We start from the raw sequence: 20,732 nt of genomic DNA on the forward strand, positions 1-20,732 counted from the left end.
TTGTCCTGATGTCCCATCAGGCCTCTGGCCTACTATCGTTACATTAATAATATTTTAATCATCTGGACGGGGTCTGAGGAACAGCTGAAGACGTTCCATCAACACTTTAATCAATTTCATCCCACCATCAACCTAACACTCAACTACTCCTGTACTGAAATTAACTTTTTGGACACCATCATCAAACTACAGAACAATGAAATAGAGACATCCCTGTACCGGAAGCCAATCAACCGTCCAACATACCTTAAATGGGACAGTTTCCATCCGAAACACATAAACTCTATTGTTTACAGCCAAGCCATCAGATACAATCGGATATGTGCGAGATTTTACTAACTCTTCTCTTCCACTCTCTGACCACAACCTTCTGTCATTCTCTGTCAGTAACTGTCGCTCCGCTCAGGACCCCCCACTTACCACACTTATAGAAATATACGTGCCATTAACACCCAGAAACTTATAAAGAAATTTGCAGTCATCATTGGCCCTGATCTCCTCCCTCTCATGTCCTGACTCTGCATTGAAACATTATAATGATACATTGAAGAGTGCCCTGGATGAAGCTGCACCTCCCACACATAGAACAACTCGGCACAGGCGGCGACAACCCTGGCACACACGTTTTCTCCAGCGGTGCTCCAGGTGCGCTGAACGTCTGTGGAGAAAATCCAATCATTCATTATAAGTTTATGCTTCAAACACACAACTCTGCTGTGAAGACCGGGGGTCTTCCGTGGGCGTATCGCTACTCAGACAGCGAAGGGTGAGGGTAAAACAGCAATACTTTATTGAACCACGAAGCGGACAATAAAAACATAGAAGAGTTCCAGCAAATGCCCAAGATGGTACAACATTACACAGTCTCACCCTTCCTTCTCCAACCGCCTGGGATAGAACAACTGCGACTTTGGAGACTTCCAGGGTCGACTACCTCAACCAGTGGGCCCCCCCGCTTCTGGCGGGCCCCCACAGAGAGAAGGTAGCAGCAAGCTTAGGAAGCTAGCAGTCCATCGAGGTACAAGGCCAGGAGACCCAAGGGTCCCAACCTGGCCTCTCTGAGAGTTTCCATGGGGCCAGGAGACCCGAGAGTCCCAACCTGGCAACTCCAAATGTCTCCATAGCTTCTAGGCGACCAGTGGGTCCCTCCTAGCAACCTCAAAACAACATATCCATGAGGCCAGGTGACTTCTTTGTCCTCTCCTGGTCTCCCCAAAATGTATCCATGTCTCTTTGATGGTTAATGGAACAGATCCGAATCTTTCCAGTCAGGGCCGGTACCCTTAGATTAGAATCACGTAGAATAAAAATCTGTGTCTTTTTGGATGCCATGCAATCCATTTATTTTCCTGAAGGATGTCTGTCATTCTCCTTGTAAAGTCTTTTCGAATCTCTGTTCCAAGACTGACTCTGTCACAAACTCATGTCCCTTCTTAAATACACATCCACAGGTTAAGAGTTAGGGATGATTATTATTCCACAGGGCTTGAGTATCCACAGCTCATCCCCCAAGATTGACTGCCAAACACCCTACAATGGTATTTAACATACCTAGCAAACATTCATTGTTCTAGCTAATTTATTTACATAGTTTGTATCACAGGGGCTCTTGTAAATACACATCATTGCTTCAGAGTCAAAGAGCAGATAACATTCAGGGTTATACAAATAATAGTCTGCGTTAATCAACTAAAGAAGAAACACAGATTAAAGAGTCAACATAAAAATAAAGGTATACTGCTCTTGCCATCAGAAAGTATGTCTGGCATAATTAAGATTTTACGCTGTATCGTCACATCTGCCCTTTATCTCTCCAAACAAACCTATTTCAATACTCTCATCACCTCACTTTCCAAAAATCCTAAACGCCTCTTTAACACTTTTCATTCATTCCTCCATCCAAGAGTGAAAGCCCCGACTACCGACCACAGCGCTGACGATCTGGCTAATTATTTCAAAGAAAAAATTGACCATATCAGACAGGAAATTTTCTCCCAATCCCCTAATACCATGCATGGTCCTCCCTCTCCCATTGCATTTAGCTCACTCTCTGTCTTTGAACCTGTCACGGAAGAAGAAGTAATCAGGCTCCTTGCATCTTTTCGCCCTACTACCTGCACCAGTGACCCTATTCCCTCACAACTCCTTCAGTCCCTTTCCCCGGCTGTCACCACTCATCTAACTAAAATATTTAATCTTTCTGTCTAATCCGGTATTTTTCCCTCCTCATTTAAACACTCCAGCATACATCCATTACTTAAAAAACCATCCCTCGACCAAAACTGTGCTGCCAACTACATACCTGTGTCTAATCTTCCCTTCATCTCTAAACTCCTGGAACGCCTGGTCCATTCCCGTCTAATCCGCTATCTCTCAGATAACTCTCTTCTTGACCCTCTACAATCTGGTTTCCGCTCTTTACACTCCAATGAAACTTTCCTCACTAAAGTCTCTAATGATCTACTAACAGCTACATTGTAACATCCCTGGCAGCGTGCTGGCATGGCTTACCATCTCCCAACATGCAAGACCGCCAACTTACCTACCAGTCCAGGCTGTGCACTATGCTCCTCTACTTGCTGTGTGCATGTCTCTTGTCTGCTGGCTTAGGGCAGCGGCACTGGAACTTCCTGATTCTTAAAGTTACAGTGTGCACAGTCCTAATGCGTCCCCAGCCTATTGCTGTGAGTCACTGGATACTTAAACCTCCTGAACCCAGTGGGAGGTGCCTGAGCATCACTTTCTTAGTGTGTTCTGTGCAACTGTGAGTTGCCAGGTCCTGTCCTGAATCTTGCCTGTTTCCGCCACCCTCTGGGCTGAGTACCCAGGCCCGTTACCTGTATCTGTGACTTCTAGTCTATTTCTGCCACCCTGGGGGCTGAGTACCCAGGCCCGTTACCTGCATCTGTGACTTCTAGTCTATTTCTGCCACCCTGGGGGCTGAGTACCCAGGCCCGTTACCTGTATCTGTGACTTCTAGTCTATTTCCACCACCCTAGGGGCTGAATGCCCAGGCTCGTTCCTGTATCTCGTTCCTGTGTCAGTTCCTGTCTGAACTGTGTCCTAGCTCGTTACCTGTTTGTCTCTATGTCTGATCCTTCCCTTTTCCTGCAGTGTCTGAACGAGTACCTAACTCCAACTCATTGTCTCTGTACTTCTGTTTGTGAGTTTTGTGTCCACTCGCTACTTCATAGCAAGTACCCTGTGTGTATCTGGTTCTTCTTGTCCCATTTCCCTGCCTCTGTGTCTACCTCCTGTGTTCTAGCTATCTTCCTGTGTTTCCCTGTCCCTGTCTGTTCCATGTGAACAGAGCCATGTCCTGTCTGTCCGCTCCTGCGGCTCTGCTCTGCTCCGCTTCCCGTCTGCACCTGCGGCTCTGCTCTTTGCTGCTCTGCTTCACTTCCCGTCCGCACCTGCGGCTCTGCTCTGCTCCGCTTCCCTCCACACTTGCGGCTCTGCTCTGCCCTGCTCCGCTTCCCCTCCGCACCTGCGGCTCTGCTCTGCTCCGCTTCCCCTCTGCACCTGCGGCTCTGCTCTGCCCTGCTCCGCTTCCCCTCTGCACCTGCGGCTCTGCTCTGCCCTGCTCCGCTTCCCCTCTGCACCTGCGGCTCTGCTCTGCCCTGCTCCGCTTCCCCTCTGAACCTGTGGCTCTGCTCTGCTCCGCTTCCCCTCCGCACCTGCGGCTCTGTTCTGCTCTGCCCTGCTCCGCTTCCCCTCCGCACCTGCGGCTCTGTTCCTGTAACCCATTCTGTACTGGTCCCAATCCAGCCTGTTTACCTACCTGCGAGTACCCGCCTGTCTGTATACAAGCTGTGCCTGCCAGTACCCGCCTGTCTGTATACCAGCCGTGCCGGCCAGTACCCGCCTGTCTGCATACCAGCCATGCCTGCCAGTACCCGCCTGTCGGCATACCAGCCAAACCTGCCCGTTCCTGCATTCCCCAGTGTGGGTCAACAACTGTGTGATCGGGTCTGACCTGGAGTAGCACCTGGGCCACCTCCCACGTCCCCCCTCGAACCAGGGAGTCGATTATGCGTTCCGTGCGTCCTTGGTCGGATCTGGTGAGGTCCCTAGTCATGCCCCTCCAGGCACTCCTCGGTTCGTGGCCCAGTGGGACCACTAACCACGCTCACGCTAAACAGTCCGGGCGTGAGCGTAACATAAATCTAATGGTCACTACTCCCTGCTGATTCTCCTGGATCTCTCTGCAGCATTCGACACTGTGGATCACCAGCTCCTCCTCACGATACTCCACTCTATCGGGCTCAAGGACACCGTTCTCTCCTGGTTCTCCTCCTATCTCTCTGACCGCTCCTTCACGGTGTCTTTTGCCGGCTCCTCTTCCTCCCCTTTTCCCCTTACTGTCTGGGTTCCTCAAGGATCGGTCCTAGGCCCCCTCCTCTTCTCCTTATACACCACCCCTATTGGACAAACAACCAGTAGATTTGGTTTTCAGTACCATCTCTATGCTGATGACACCCAATTATACACATCGTCTCCCGACCTCTCCCCTGAATTATTACAAAACACCAGCGTCGTCTCTAACATTATGTCCTCCCTCTATCTGAAACTGAACCCGACAAAAACTGAACTTCTTGTGTTTCCTCCCTCCACTAACCTACCTATGCCCAATATTGCCATCTGCGTGTGTGGCTCCACCATTACTCCCCAGCAACAAGCCCGCTGTCTCGGGGTCATACTTGATTCAGATCTTTTCTTCACTCCCTACATCCAATCACTCGCCCGTTCATCTGATCTCCACCTCAAAAACATTTCTAGAATTTGGCCTTTTCTTACTTTTGACTCTGCAAAAACTCTTACTGTCGCTCTGATTCATTCTTGTCTGGACTACTGCAACTCTCTACTAAATAGTCTCCCTCTTACTAAACTCTCCCCTCTCCAATCTGTCCTGAATGCGGCAGCCAGGATCATATTCCTCGCCAACCGCTACACCGATGCCTCCACCCTGTGCCAGTCATTGCACTGGTTACCCATCCGCTATAGAGTTCAATATAAACTCATCACCCTTACCCACAAAGCTCTCCATGCTTCAGCACCGCCCTAAAACTCCTCCCTCGTCTCAGTCTACCACCCTACCTGTGCCCTCTGTTCTGCTAATGACCTAAGATTAACATCCTCAATAATCTGAACCTCCCACTCCCATCTCCAAAAGTTACATAGTTACATAGTTACATAGTTTATAAGGCCGAAAAAAGACAAGCGTCCATCCAGTTCAGCCTATTTCTTGTGCACTGCAGCTATTCCGCAGCGTTGATCCAGGGGAAGGCAACAAAAAACCATGCGGTATAGGCCAATTTACATCACTGAGGAAAAATTCACTTCCCGACACCAATCTGGCAGTCAGATTAAATCCCTGGATTAATTAACTAAGCATAAGATGTAATTTTATTGTTCTCAAGAAAGGCGTCCAGGCCTCTCTTGAACTCATTAAGTGAGTTGGACATCACCACTTCCTCTCCCAGAGAGTTCCAGAGTCTCACGGCTCTGACCGTAAAGAATCCCCTTCTATGCTGGTGCAGGAACCTCCTGTGCCCCCTCGTCTTTGTCACCATCCTTGGTATAAACAGGTCATGGGAGAGATCTCTGTACTGCCCCCTGATGTATTTATACATGTTTATGAGGTCTCCCCTAAGCCTTCTCTTTTCCAACGTAAATGGGCCTAATTTTGACAACCTCTCTGGGTATTCTAGTCCCTCCATTCCCTTTATTACCTTAGTCGCCCTCCTTTGTACCCTCTCTAGCTCCAATATGTCTTTCCTGAGCACCGGAGCCCAGAACTGTGCACAATATTCTAAGTGCGGCCTTACCAGCGCTTTATACAGAGGAAGAACAATGTTCTCATCATATGCCCCTATTCCTCTTCTGATGCATGCCATGACTCTATTTGCCTTCGCAGCTGCTGCCTGACACTGGGCACTCCAATTTAATTTGCTATTAACCAAGACGCCCAGGTCCTTCTCCATGTCAGATTTCCCCAACGGTTTCCCATTTAATATGTATGGGTGACTGCTGTTTTTCTTTCCCATGTGCATGACCTTACATTTATCGGCATTGAACCCCATTTGCCATTTTTTGGCCCAACTCCCCAATTTATCTAAATCCTCCTGTAGCTGTGCCCTATCCTCATCTGTGTTAACTACTTTACAAAGTTTAGTATCATCTGCAAATATTGCTATTTTACTATGCAACCCATCCACTAGATCATTAATAAATATATTAAATAATATAGGGCCCAAGACAGACCCTTGAGGCCCCCCGCTAGTAACCCTGACACCCCCTGAGCTTACTCCATTGATAACCACCCTCTGCTTTCTATCACTCAGCCAGCTATTTACCCACTTGCACACATTATCCCCCAGACCAAGCATTCTCATTTTATATACCAACCTTTTGTGTGGCACGGTATCAAACGCTTTGGAGAAGTCAAGGTCTACAACATCCACTGACTCTCCCCGGTCCAGCTGTGAGCTCACCTCCTCGTAGAAGGCGATCAGGAGCGATCCCTCATGAATCCATGTTGATATGGAGTTAGACAGTTATTATTAAGATATTCTACAATAGCATCTCTAAGAAATCCTTCAAACAATTTACCCACAGCAGACGTTAAGCTGACTGGTCTATAGTTCCCAGGGTCACTTTTAGACCCCTTTTTGAATATTGGTACCACATTTGCTTGGCGCCAGTCTAGTGGGACAGTCCCTGTCCATAAAGAGTGCTTGAATATAAGATACAGCGGTCTGTCTATCACATTACTTAATTCTTTTAGTACCCGGGGGTGTATGTCATCTGGGCCTGGTGACTTGTCTATTTTGATATTATTTAGGCGTTTCTGAGCTTCCTCCTGGGTTAGGTGGGTGATATTTAGCGGAGGGTTTACTTTATCACTCTGCATTTCCTCCGATAAATTGTTTTCTTTTGTGAGAACAGTGGAGAAGAAGCTATTGAGTAGGTTCGCTTTACCCTCATCGCCCTCTAGGATTTTACCCAGGTTATTTTTCAATGGGCCAACTCCATCAGTTTTAATCCTTTTACAGTTTATATAGTTAAAGAACAGTTTGGGATTGGTTTTACTTTCCTTGGCAATTAGTCTCTCTGTCTCCTCTTTTGCTATTCTTATTTGTTTCTTACAGATTTTGTTTTTTTCCCTATAAGATATTAGCGCTTCCTCGCTGCCTTCTTCTTTAAGTTTACCGAAAGCCCTTTTTTTGTTTTTCATTGCCCTCTTGACTTCCTTATTTAGCCACATTGGCTTCCTCCTATTCCTAGCCCTTTTATTCCCATAAGGTATGGACCTTCTACAGTGACTATGTAGGACTGTTTTGAACATTTCCCATTTTCTATCCGTGCTCCTATTACTGAAGATACTATCCCAGTCTATAAGGTGAAGGGCATCTCTTAGCTGAAGTTCAGTGTTTTTGTGACCCCCTTGCTGGGCACCTACTGAAGCACATGTGGAATTGTATAATGTTGGGGTCACTATTTCCCAGGTGCCCCCCGACCTGCACCTCAGTTATTCTGTCTGGCCTGTTAGTTAATATTAAGTCTAAAAGGGCCGTCCCTCTAGTTGGTTCCTGCACAAGTTGTGACAAATAATTGTCTTTGATAATTGACAGAAACCTGTTTCCTTTCTGAGATCTACAGCTTTCGGTTTCCCAGTCTATATCGGGGTAGTTGAAGTCCCCCATAATAATCACCTCGTTATTTTTTGCTACTTCGTCTATTTGTCTCATTAATAGACTTTCCGTGGCTTCTGCTATATTTGGTGGTTTATAACAGACTCCTATGATAATTTTATTCTTGTTTTTTGCCCCATGTATCTCCACCCATAAGGACTCGACCTCCTCATTTCCCTCCCATACATCCTCCCGTATTGTAGGCTTTAGACACGTCTTTACATATAGACAGACTCCACCTCCTTTCCGACTTCTTCGATCCCTTCTAAACAGACTGTAACCCTGTAAGTTAACTGCCCAGTCATAGCTTTCATCTAACCATGTCTCGGTTATTCCCACTATGTCATAGTTACCTGTAGATATTTCTGCTTCCAGTTCATCCATCTTGTTTGTCAGGCTTCTGGCATTTGCTAGCACGCAGTTTACACGATTTTGTTTTGTTCCAATCTTCTCCCAGTGGATTGTATCAGAAATTTTCTTACCTCCCTTCCAAGTATCTTGTCTTGGACCTTCTTTGTCGCACTTCATATCTTTCATTAGTATGTTCCCTGGTTGCATGTTCGTGTCCGACATTTTTCTTCCCATCCCCTCTTCTTCTAGTTTAACGCCCTCCTGATGAGTGTTGCGAGTCTCCTGGCGAATGTGTGTTTCCCGGGTTTGTTGAGGTGTAGTCCGTCTCTGGCAAGGAGTCCGTCATAGAGGTAATTCACACCGTGGTCCAGGAATCCAAATCCTTGTTGTCTGCACCATCGTCTCAGCCAGTTGTTCACATCAAGGATCCTGTTCCATCTCCTGACGCCATGCCCGTCTACTGGAAGGATAGAAGAAAAAACTACCTGCGCATCCAGTTCTTTTACTTTCTTCCCCAATGCTTCAAAGTCCTTGCAGATTGTCGGTAGGTCCTTCTTTGCCGTGTCATTGGTGCCAACATGTATCAGAAGAAATGGGTGGACATCCTTGGAACTGATGAGCTTCGGTATCCTATCGGTAACATCCTTGATCTTCGCCCCTGGGAGGCAGCATACTTCTCTTGCGGTTATGTCCGGTCTACAGATAGCTGCTTCTGTTCCTCTCAGCAGTGAGTCTCCCACCACCACCACTCTTCTTCCCTTCTTGGCTGTCCTTTTTCTTGTCGCTTCTGGGTGTTTCTGGGTGCTCTTTTCTTTTTTGCTTGCTGGTAGTTCTTCATCCTTAGGTGTGCCATCTTCGTCCTCCACAAGTCCTTGGAATCTGTTTCTCAGTTGTGTGGTTGGTGGTGTCTCCATGGTCTTCTTGCTTCTTTTGGTCACTTGCCTCCACTTGTCTGCCTCTGGAGGTTCTCTGACGCTTCCTTCACTTTCCGTGACCAGTAGTGACGCTTCTGTTCTGTCCAGGAAGTCTTCATTTTCCTTGATGAGTTTTAATGTCGCAATTCTTTCTTCCAGTCCCCGCACCTTTTCTTCTAAAAGAGCCAGCAGTCTACACTTCTGGCAGGTGAAGTTGGTTTCAGCTTCTGGTCGATCTGTGAACATGTAGCACATGTTGCAGCTCACCATGTAGGTTGTCACATCTGCCATGCTGCTCCTTGTCCCTGCTGACTTGATGTCTGTCTTCTTTCTCGTGATACCCTAGGATAAACAAATGAAACTTCTCATGTGCTGCGCCAATTCTTTGGAATGCACTACCCAGGACTCTTTGTTTAGTCCCCAATACCTACAGTTTTAAGCGTGCCCTAAAAACGCATTTCTTTAGACTGGCCTATCGCCTCACATCTCTTATGTAACTATCCCTTTTTTTCTCCCATACAAAACTTCCTTCCAAATCAGGACCTCCATATCATATGTTCACACATTTCCATGTACTGAATAGACTTCTGTGTCTGTACTTGTTCACATACTGGTTGGTTCATTTAGCATTATGTGATTACCCTATTTATTACATTGATGCTTGACCGTACAATACAAGCAATTTTTACCATCCACCTTTCGTGTCTCCCCCATTTCTTCATAGATTGTAGCTTGCGAGCAGGGTCCTCTCTCCTCCTGGTATCTGTTGATTTATGTGATTATTGTTACTCTGTAATGTCTTTTATTGTCTGTACAAGTCCCCTCTAAAATATAAAGTGCTGCGGAATATGTTGGTGCTACAAAAATAAAAAAATATTAAAATTATTATTATATGTTGCAACCCTATGGGTAGAGACAAACACCTTGGTGGCCTCAGAAAGACCTTTTTGAATCAGGGCTACCATCTAAGAACAATTGAGAACCAGATTACAAGAGCCACCAGAATAATGACCTGGGGAATGTGACCTGGGGAGGTAAATGACATCAGGGAGGTGACCCAGGGACTTTGGGACACTGAGTCTCCCATCAACCTGATCAGTCCGGATAACAAAACACTAAAAACACTATTTGCCAGGCCGCCAAGTGACCATCCCCCTAGCTGGGGGTCAGCACTCTTGGTTGGTCACAATTTATACAAGTTCAGTTCTCGTTGGTACGTGTGGAGTTTCCCAGGACAAACCGAGGATCAGGGGGAGCATATAGAGGACCCCGCGGGAGGTACAGACCCATGTCCCAGCAAACTGAATACAGAGTCCTCGGCTCAGGGCTTCCCCCATCGGGGAGTTGGCAGGGTTTGAAAGATCATATCAGAGAAGCTGGAGAGGTCTACTATGCTGATGTCCACCAGGGTGGAATGGGGACTGTGGAGTTTATTCGTAAGGACAACATGGAATATACTTTGAGGAAACTGGAGGATACAAAGTTTCGTTCTCAAGAAGGTGAAACCTCTTACATTCATGTCCATGCTGAATAAGCGGGGGAGGAGTGTGAGGAGCTGACCTTGTTCCAGAGACTATTGGACCAATGGATGTAGAGTGGAGTCCATGGCTCTAAGGAATGCAGACTTTTTCCAGCAAGGAGCACCGGTTCCATCAATATTATTGTTGTGTTTAATTATTTATTAGATTTCCTTGTTTGTCAGTTCAGCCTCAGGAATCAATGTTTCCATTCAGTGACAGTAAGCAGAGGAAGACATACTGGTTGGATCCTATGTATACATAAAGCCAGAGAAGAGATTGCTAAAGGTAAATGTAAAGCAATCATTCCATTAATCTCGTTAGTATCCAGGGGCCTCGGGCCATTGTTCTTCCAGCCAGTAGGCCCATTGTGTGGATATAGACCCAATGGAACCGTCACCATGGGGGGTTTCACATGCCGTTCCAGGTGATGGGCTTCTGGAATATTCTTCATTCTTTGAGCTAAAAGCAAATGTTTAAGGGGGAGGGTGTGAACACTTCTGCCCATCCAGAGAGCTGATCCCAGGAGAGGAAGGACAATTAAGCCACACGTTTTAGTGAGAGTGAGTGGATTGACGTCGAGGGGTGAAGATCTATGGCTGAGGTCTTGGAGCTCATGGATGGATGGCCTATGGAGTTTGGAGATCGGTTGGCGGCTGGCCTGCATAAATGTGCTATGGGTTCTGTAGTTTGGATTTGATGACCTTGGGCCAACCAAAAGTTGGGAGACAGTGATTATTGCCCAGTATTTGGACAGTAGAACTACCGTACCGGGAAGGGGGTCTTGTAGGCTAGGGGCAATGTATTTTGGCCATTTACCTGGATTGTTGTAAAACCATGGATGTAAGGAATAAAAAATAGTTTTGTTAACCTGCCTATGTCATTATTACAACCCACAACCTCAGATCGTCACACTCTATATCCCACCGCTTGGCGCCATTTGTCAAGGAAGAACAGCCTGGGGATCCCGCAAATATCCCCCCGCTGTTTCCAGGTTGTCAGGAATCAACACACCGCTGCCTCAAATTGTCAAGACAAGGCTGACGAGGAACGGACGAGGATGCGACTACTTCCACTACTAGGCTGGATATTGTGGAACTCAGTATATAGTATATACACCTCGATTCCAACGTATGGAATAAATATATATATATACAGATCAAAAAACAAAGGCAGAACTCCAATAAAATGGACTTTATTTAGCCGAGTTGGCAAAGTTTCGGTTCATGGAATCTTTTTCAAGCCTTGGCTTGAGGACCCCCATATAACACTGCACCTGCGGGGCCACAGGACCTCCATATAACACAGCGCCTGCGGGGGCACAGGACCCCCATATAACAGCGCCTGCGGGGGCACAGGACCCCCATATAACACTGAGCATGAGGTGGAACAGGACCCCCATATAACACTGCGCCTGCGGGGCCACAGGACCTCCATATAACACTGCACCTGCAGGGCCACAGGACCTCCATATAACACATCGCCTGTGAGGGCACAGGACCCCCATATAACAGCGCCTGCGGGGGCACAGGACCCCCATATAACACTGAGCATGAGGTGGAACAGGACCCCCATATAACACTGCACCTGCGGGGGCACAGGACCCCCATATAACACTGAGCATGAGGTGGAACAGGACCCCCATATAACACTGCGCCTGCGGGGCCACAGGACCTCCATATAACACTGCACCTGCAGGGCCACAGGACCTCCATATAACACAGCGCCTGTGAGGGCACAGGACCCCCATATAACAGCGCCTGCGGGGGCACAGGACCCCCATATAACACTGCGCCTGCGGGGGCACAGGACCCCCATATAACACTGAGCATGAGGTAGAACAGGACCCCCATATAACACTGCGCCTGCGGGGGCACAGGACCCCCATATAACACTGAGCATGAGGTGGAACAGGACCCGGACCCCCATATAACACTGCGCCTGCGGGGGCACAGGACCCCCATATAACACTGAGCATGAGGTGGAACAGGACCCCCATATAACACTGCGCCTGCGGGGGCACAGGACCCCCATATAACACTGAGCATGAGGTGGAACAGGACCCCCATATAACACTGCGCCTGCGGGGGCACAGGACCCCCATATAACACTGAGCATGAGGTGGAACAGGACCCCCATATAACACTGAGCATGAGGTAGAACAGGACCCCCATATAACACTGCGCCTGCGGGGGCACAGGACCTCCATATAACACTGAGCATGAGGTGGAACAGGACCCCCATATAACACTGCACCTGCGGGGGCACAGGACCCCCATATAACACTGAGCATGAGGTGGAACAGGACCCCCATATAACACTGCGCCTGCGGGGCCACAGGACCTCCATATAACACTGCACCTGCAGGGCCACAGGACCTCCATATAACACAGCGCCTGTGAGGGCACAGGACCCCCATATAACACTGAGCATGAGGTGGAACAGGACCCCCATATAACACTGCGCCTGCGGGGGCACAGGACCCCCATATAACACTGAGCATGAGGTGGAACAGGACCCCCATATAACACTGCGCCTGCGGGGGCACAGGACCCCCATATAACACTGAGCATGAGGTGGAACAGGACCCCCATATAACACTGCGCCTGCGGGGGCACAGGACCTCCATATAACACTGAGCATGAGGTGGAACAGGACCCCCATATAACACTGCACCTGCGGGGGCACAGGACCTCCATATAACACTGCACCTGCGGGGGCACAGGACCTCCATATAACACTGAGCATGAGGTGGAACAGGACCCCCATATAACACTGCGCCTGCGGGGCCACAGGACCTCCATATAACACTGAGCATGAGGTGGAACAGGACCCCCATATAACACTGCACCTGCGGGGGCACAGGACCCCCATATAACACTGAGCATGAGGTGGAACAGGACCCCCATATAACACTGCACCTGCGGGGGCACAGGACCCCCATATAACACTGAGCATGAGGTGGAACAGGACCCCCATATAACACTGCACCTGCGGGGGCACAGGACCCCCATATAACACTGAGCATGAGGTGGAACAGGACCCCCATATAACACTGCGCCTGCGGGGGCACAGGACCCCCATATAACACTGAGCATGAGGTGGAACAGGACCCCCATATAACACTGCGCCTGCGGGGGCACAGGACCCCCATATAACACTGAGCATGAGGTAGAACAGGACCCCCATATAACACTGCGCCTGCGGGGGCACAGGACCTCCATATAACACTGAGCATGAGGTGGAACAGGACCCCCATATAACACTGCACCTGCGGGGGCACAGGACCCCCATATAACACTGAGCATGAGGTGGAACAGGACCCCCATATAACACTGCACCTGCGGGGGCACAGGACCCCCATATAACACTGAGCATGAGGTGGAACAGGACCCCCATATAACACTGCACCTGCGGGGGCACAGGACCCCCATATAACACTGAGCATGAGGTGGAACAGGACCCCCATATAACACTGCACCTGCGGGGGCACAGGACCCCCATATAACACTGAGCATGAGGTGGAACAGGACCCCCATATAACACTGCGCCTGCGGGGGCACAGGACCCCCATATAACACTGAGCATGAGGTGGAACAGGACCCCCATATAACACTGCGCCTGCGGGGGCACAGGACCCCCATATAACACTGAGCATGAGGTGGAACAGGACCCCCATATAACACTGCGCCTGCGGGGGCACAGGACCCCCATATAACACTGAGCATGAGGTGGAACAGGACCCCCATATAACACTGCGCCTGCGGGGGCACAGGACCTCCATATAACACTGAGCATGAGGTGGAACAGGACCCCCATATAACACTGCACCTGCGGGGGCACAGGACCTCCATATAACACTGCACCTGCGGGGGCACAGGACCTCCATATAACACTGAGCATGAGGTGGAACAGGACCCCCATATAACACTGCGCCTGCGGGGCCACAGGACCTCCATATAACACTGAGCATGAGGTGGAACAGGACCCCCATATAACACTGCACCTGCGGGGGCACAGGACCCCCATATAACACTGAGCATGAGGTGGAACAGGACCCCCATATAACACTGCACCTGCGGGGGCACAGGACCCCCATATAACACTGAGCATGAGGTGGAACAGGACCCCCATATAACACTGCACCTGCGGGGGCACAGGACCCCCATATAACACTGAGCATGAGGTGGAACAGGACCCCCATATAACACTGCGCCTGCGGGGGCACAGGACCCCCATATAACACTGAGCATGAGGTGGAACAGGACCCCCATATAACACTGCGCCTGCGGGGGCACAGGACCCCCATATAACACTGAGCATGAGGTGGAACAGGACCCCCATATAACACTGCACCTGCGGGGCCACAGGACCTCCATATAACACTGAGCATGAGGTGGAACAGGACCCCCATATAACACTGCACCTGCGGGGGCACAGGACCCCCATATAACACTGAGCATGAGGTGGAACAGGACCCCCATATAACACTGCGCCTGCGGGGGCACAGGACCCCCATATAACACTGAGCATGAGGTGGAACAGGACCCCCATATAACACTGCGCCTGCGGGGGCACAGGACCCCCATATAACACTGAGCATGAGGTGGAACAGGACCCCCATATAACACTGCACCTGCGGGGGCACAGGACCCCCATATAACACTGAGCATGAGGTGGAACAGGACCCCCATATAACACTGCACCTGCGGGGGCACAGGACCCCCATATAACACTGAGCATGAGGTGGAACAGGACCCCCATATAACACTGCGCCTGCGGGGGCACAGGACCCCCATATAACACTGAGCATGAGGTGGAACAGGACCCCCATATAACACTGCACCTGCGGGGGCACAGGACCCCCATATAACACTGAGCATGAGGTAGAACAGGACCCCCATATAACACTGCGCCTGCGGGGCCACAGGACCCCCATATAACACTGAGCATGAGGTGGAACAGGACCCCCATATAACACTGCACCTGCGGGGGCACAGGACCCCCATATAACACTGCGCCTGCGGGGCCACAGGACCCCCATATAACACTGAGCATGAGGTGGAACAGGACCCCCATATAACACTGCGCCTGCGGGGCCACAGGACCCCCATATAACACTGAGCATGAGGTAGAACAGGACCCCCATATAACACTGCGCCTGCGGGGCCACAGGACCCCCATATAACACTGAGCATGAGGTGGAACAGGACCCCCATATAACACTGCACCTGCGGGGGCACAGGACCCCCATATAACACTGAGCATGAGGTGGAACAGGACCCCCATATAACACTGCGCCTGCGGGGGCACAGGACCCCCATATAACACTGAGCATGAGGTGGAACAGGACCCCCATATAACACTGCGCCTGCGGGGGCACAGGACCCCCATATAACACTGAGCATGAGGTGGAACAGGACCCCCATATAACACTGCGCCTGCGGGGGCACAGGACCCCCATATAACACTGAGCATGAGGTGGAACAGGACCCCCATATAACACTGCACCTGCGGGGCCACAGGACCCCCATATAACACTGAGCATGAGGTAGAACAGGACCCCCATATAACACTGCGCCTGCGGGGCCACAGGACCTCCATATAACACTGAGCATGAGGTAGAACAGGACCCCCATATAACACTGCACCTGCGGGGCCACAGGACCCCCATATAACACTGAGCATGAGGTAGAACAGGACCCCCATATAACACTGCGCCTGCGGGGGCACAGGACCCCCATATAACACTGAGCATGAGGTGGAACAGGACCCCCATATAACACTGCACCTGCGGGGCCACAGGACCCCCATATAACACTGCGCCTGCGGGGCCACAGGACCCCCATATAACACTGCGCCTGCGGGGGCACAGGACCCCCATATAACACGGCACCTGCCTCCTTCTGGGCTGAGGTCAGGGGATGAGTGTGGGCTCCTCGCCGGCTGGCGCTGTGGCCCCGGGGCAGAGGACAGATGGCCGTCACACGGCTCAGTGACCTGCGAGGTTCCTTCAGGACCCCTGCCAGCTCCGGCACAGACCCCCTCGGAGGGCACTGAATCACATTTTCACACCTTGTTAAACACAAAAGCGCCTTCATCTGGGGTTTGTTTTTCTGCCTTTTAAATCAGGAAATGAGTTTTATGGGATTTCCAGGTTCTGGCCCCAAAAACATATAAATATCCGAGGAGCAAGAGACTAAGAAACCCTCAAACGGCAACGAACGCCGGAGCCGAGAGTCCGCAGTCATGGTGCCCTCTGCTCTGCCCGTCCTGGCTCTGCTCCTCTGCCTGCTGTCTCCATGTGCACAGAGTCGCTGCTACTTCCAAGCCAAAAGTGAGTACCTGCAGCCCCTCTGTACATCATAGCTGAGCCCCCCATACACACCGCACATCAACCCATGTCCTACACTCCTGTCACCTCCAGAGCTGCAGTCACATCGTGTCTTATCCTACAGTCTCCTCCAGAGCTGCAGTCACTATTCTGCTGTTACATCGTGTCTTATCCTTCAGAGCTGCAATCACTATTCTGCTGTTACATCATATCTTATTCTCCAGTCACCTCCAGAGCTGCAGTCACTATTCGGCTGTTACATTGTGTCTTATCCTCCAGTCACCTCCAGAGCTGCAGTCACTATTCTGCTGTTACATTGTGTCTTATCCTCCAGTCACCTCCAGAGCTGCAGTCACTATTCTGCTGTTACATCCTGTCTTATTCTACAGTCACCTCCAGAGCTGCAGTCACTAGTCTGCTGTTACATCATGTCTTATCCTCCAGTCACCTCCAGAGCTGCAGTCACTATTCTGCTGTTACATCGTGTCTTATCCTTCAGAGCTGCAATCACTATTCTGCTGTTACATCACATCTTATCCTCCAGAGCTGCAATCACTATTCTGCTGTTACGTCATGTCTTATCCTCCAGTCACCTCCAGAGCTGCAGTCACTATTCTGCTGTTACATTGTGTCTTATCCTCCAGAGCTGCAGTCACTATTCTGCTGTTACATCCTGTCTTATTCTACAGTCACCTCCAGAGCTGCAGTCACTAGTCTGCTGTTACATCATGTCTTATCCTCCAGTCACCTCCAGAGCTGCAGTCACTATTCTGCTGTTACATCGTGTCTTATCCTTCAGAGCTGCACTCACTATTCTGCTGTTACATCATGTCTTATCCTCCAGTCACCTCCAGAGCTGCAGTCACTATTCTGCTGTTACATTGTGTCTTATCCTCCAGTCACCTCCAGAGCTGCAGTCACTATTCTGCTGTTACATCTTGTCTTATTCTACACTCACCTCAAGAGCTGCAGTCACTATTCCGCTGTTACATCGTGTCTTATCCTTCAGAGCTGCAATCACTATTCTGCTGTTACATCATGTCTTATCCTCCAGTCACATCCGGAGCTGCAGTCACTATTCTGCTGTTACATCGTGTCTTATCCTTCAGAGCTGCAATCACTATTCTGCTGTTACATCATGTCTTATCCTCCAGAGCTGCAGTCACTATTCTGCTGTTACATCGTGTCTTATCCTTCAGAGCTGCAGTCACTATTCTGCTGTTACATCATGTCTTATCCTTCAGTCACCTCCAGAGCTGCAGCCACTATCCTGCTGTTACATCATGTCTTATCCTCCAGTCACCTCCAGAGCTGCACTCACTATTCTGCTGTTACATTGTGTCTTATCCTCCAGTCACCTCCAGAGCTGCACTCACTATTCTGCTGTTACATCATGTCTTATCCTCCAGTCACCTCCAGAGCTGCAGTCACTATTCTGCTATTACATCATGTCTTATACTCCATTCACCTCCAGGGCTGCACTCACTATTCTGCTATTAAATCATGTCTTATCCTCCAATCACCTCCAGAGCTGCAGTCACTATTCTGTTGTTACATCGTCTCTTATCATCCAATCACTGTTATATCATGTATTAAATTCTATACAGCAGCCGTGCGCCTGTGTGTCCTGGACACATGGTGCGGTCACGAGCAGTGAATGGTCAGGGGACGAGCCCAGACCATTCTGTGGAGGGAGGACGGACGGCACAGGGGACGAGCCCAGACCATTCAGTGGAGGGAGGACGGACGGCACAGGGGACGAGCCCAGACCATTCAGTGGAGGGAGGACGGGCGGCACAGGGGACGAGCCCAGACCATTCAGTGGAGGGAGGACGGACGGCACAGGGGACGAGCCCAGACCATTCAGTGGAGGGAGGACGGACGGCACAGGGGACGAGCCCAGACCATTCAGTGGAGGGAGGACGGACGGCACAGGGGACGAGCCCAGACCATTCAGTGGAGGGAGGACGGACGGCACAGGGGACGAGCCCAGACCATTCAGTGGAGGGAGGACGGACGGCACAGGGGACGAGCCCAGACCATTCAGTGGAGGGAGGACGGACGGCACAGGGGACGAGCCCAGACCATTCAGTGGAGGGAGGACGGGCGGCACAGGGGACGAGCCCAGACCATTCAGTGGAGGGAGGACGGACGGCACAGGGGACGAGCCCAGACCATTCAGTGGAGGGAGGACGGACGGCACAGGGGACGAGCCCAGACCATTCAGTGGAGGGAGGATGGACGGCACAGGGGACGAGCCCAGACCATTCAGTGGAGGGAGGATGGACGGCACAGGGGACGAGCCCAGACCATTCAGTGGAGGGAGGACGGACGGCACAGGGGAAGAGCCCAGACCATTCAGTGGAGGGAGGACGGACGGCACAGGGGACGAGCCCAGACCATTCAGTGGAGGGAGAACAGGCGGCACAGGGGACGAGCCCAGACCATTCAGTGGATGGGGGACGGACGGCACAGGGGAAGAGCCCAGACCATTCAGTGGAGGGAGGACGGACGGCACAGGGAACGAGCCCAGACCATTCAGTGGAGGGAGGACGGGCGGCACAGGGGACGAGCCCAGACCATTCAGTGGAGGGAGGACGGGCGGCACAGGGGACGAGCCCAGACCATTCAGTGGAGGGAGGACGGACGGCACAGGGGACGAGCCCAGACCATTCAGTGGAGGGAGGACGGACGGCACAGGGGACGAGCCCAGACCATTCAGTGGAGGGAGGACGGACGGCACAGGGGACGAGCCCAGACCATTCAGTGGAGGGAGGACGGACGGCACAGGGGACGAGCCCAGACCATTCAGTGGAGGGAGGACGGACGGCACAGGGGACGAGCCCAGACCATTCAGTGGAGGGAGGACGGACGGCACAGGGGACGAGCCCAGACCATTCAGTGGAGGGAGGACGGGCGGCACAGGGGACGAGCCCAGACCATTCAGTGGAGGGAGGACGGACGGCACAGGGGACGAGCCCAGACCATTCAGTGGAGGGAGGACGGACGGCACAGGGGACGAGCCCAGACCATTCAGTGGAGGGAGGATGGACGGCACAGGGGACGAGCCCAGACCATTCAGTGGAGGGAGGATGGACGGCACAGGGGACGAGCCCAGACCATTCAGTGGAGGGAGGACGGACGGCACAGGGGAAGAGCCCAGACCATTCAGTGGAGGGAGGACGGACGGCACAGGGGACGAGCCCAGACCATTCAGTGGAGGGAGAACAGGCGGCACAGGGGACGAGCCCAGACCATTCAGTGGAGGGGGGACGGACGGCACAGGGGAAGAGCCCAGACCATTCAGTGGAGGGAGGACGGACGGCACAGGGAACGAGCCCAGACCATTCAGTGGAGGGGGGACGGACGGCACAGGGGAAGAGCCCAGACCATTCAGTGGAGGGGGGACGGACGGTACAGGGAACGAGCCCAGACCATTCAGTGGAGGGGGGACGGACGGCACAGGGAACGAGCCCAGACCATTCAGTGGATGGGGGACGGACGGTTCAGGGGACGAGCCCAGACCATTCAGTGGAGGGAGGACGGACGGCACAGGGGACGAGCCCAGACCATTCAGTGGAGGGAGGACGGACGGCACAGGGAACGAGCCCAGACCATTCAGTGGAGGGAGAACAGGCGGCACAGGGGACGAGCACAGACCATTTAGTGGAGGGAGGACGGACGGCACAGGGAACGAGCCCAGACCATTCAGTGGAGGGAGGACGGACGGTACAGGGAACGAGCCCAGACCTTTCAGTGGAGGGAGGACGGACGGTACAGGGAACGAGCCCAGACCATTCAGTGGAGGGAGGACGGACGGCACAGGGAACGAGCCCAGACCATTCAGTGGAGGGAGGACGGACGGCACAGGGAACGAGCCCAGACCATTCAGTGGAGGGAGGACGGACGGCACAGGGGACGA

The 20,732-nt window shown here is 51.4% G+C and overlaps 1 long non-coding RNA gene across 1 annotated transcript in view; it reads left to right on the forward strand.

Moving 5' to 3' along the window:
- LOC141169811 (uncharacterized) overlaps positions 1–16,807 on the forward strand; it is an 86,638-nt gene extending 69,831 nt beyond the window's left edge. The window contains exon 3 of the long non-coding RNA XR_012252301.1: positions 16,609–16,807. This is a non-coding gene — a long non-coding RNA (uncharacterized lncRNA). The remainder of the gene's footprint in view (positions 1–16,608) is intronic.
- Positions 16,808–20,732: the final 3,925 nt, after the last annotated feature.

This window comes from Phyllobates terribilis, unplaced genomic scaffold (assembly GCF_046119375.1).
Source record: "Phyllobates terribilis strain yellow unplaced genomic scaffold, ASM4611937v1 Scaffold_1__5_contigs__length_1240528914, whole genome shotgun sequence".
NCBI lineage: Eukaryota > Metazoa > Chordata > Amphibia > Anura > Dendrobatidae > Phyllobates > Phyllobates terribilis.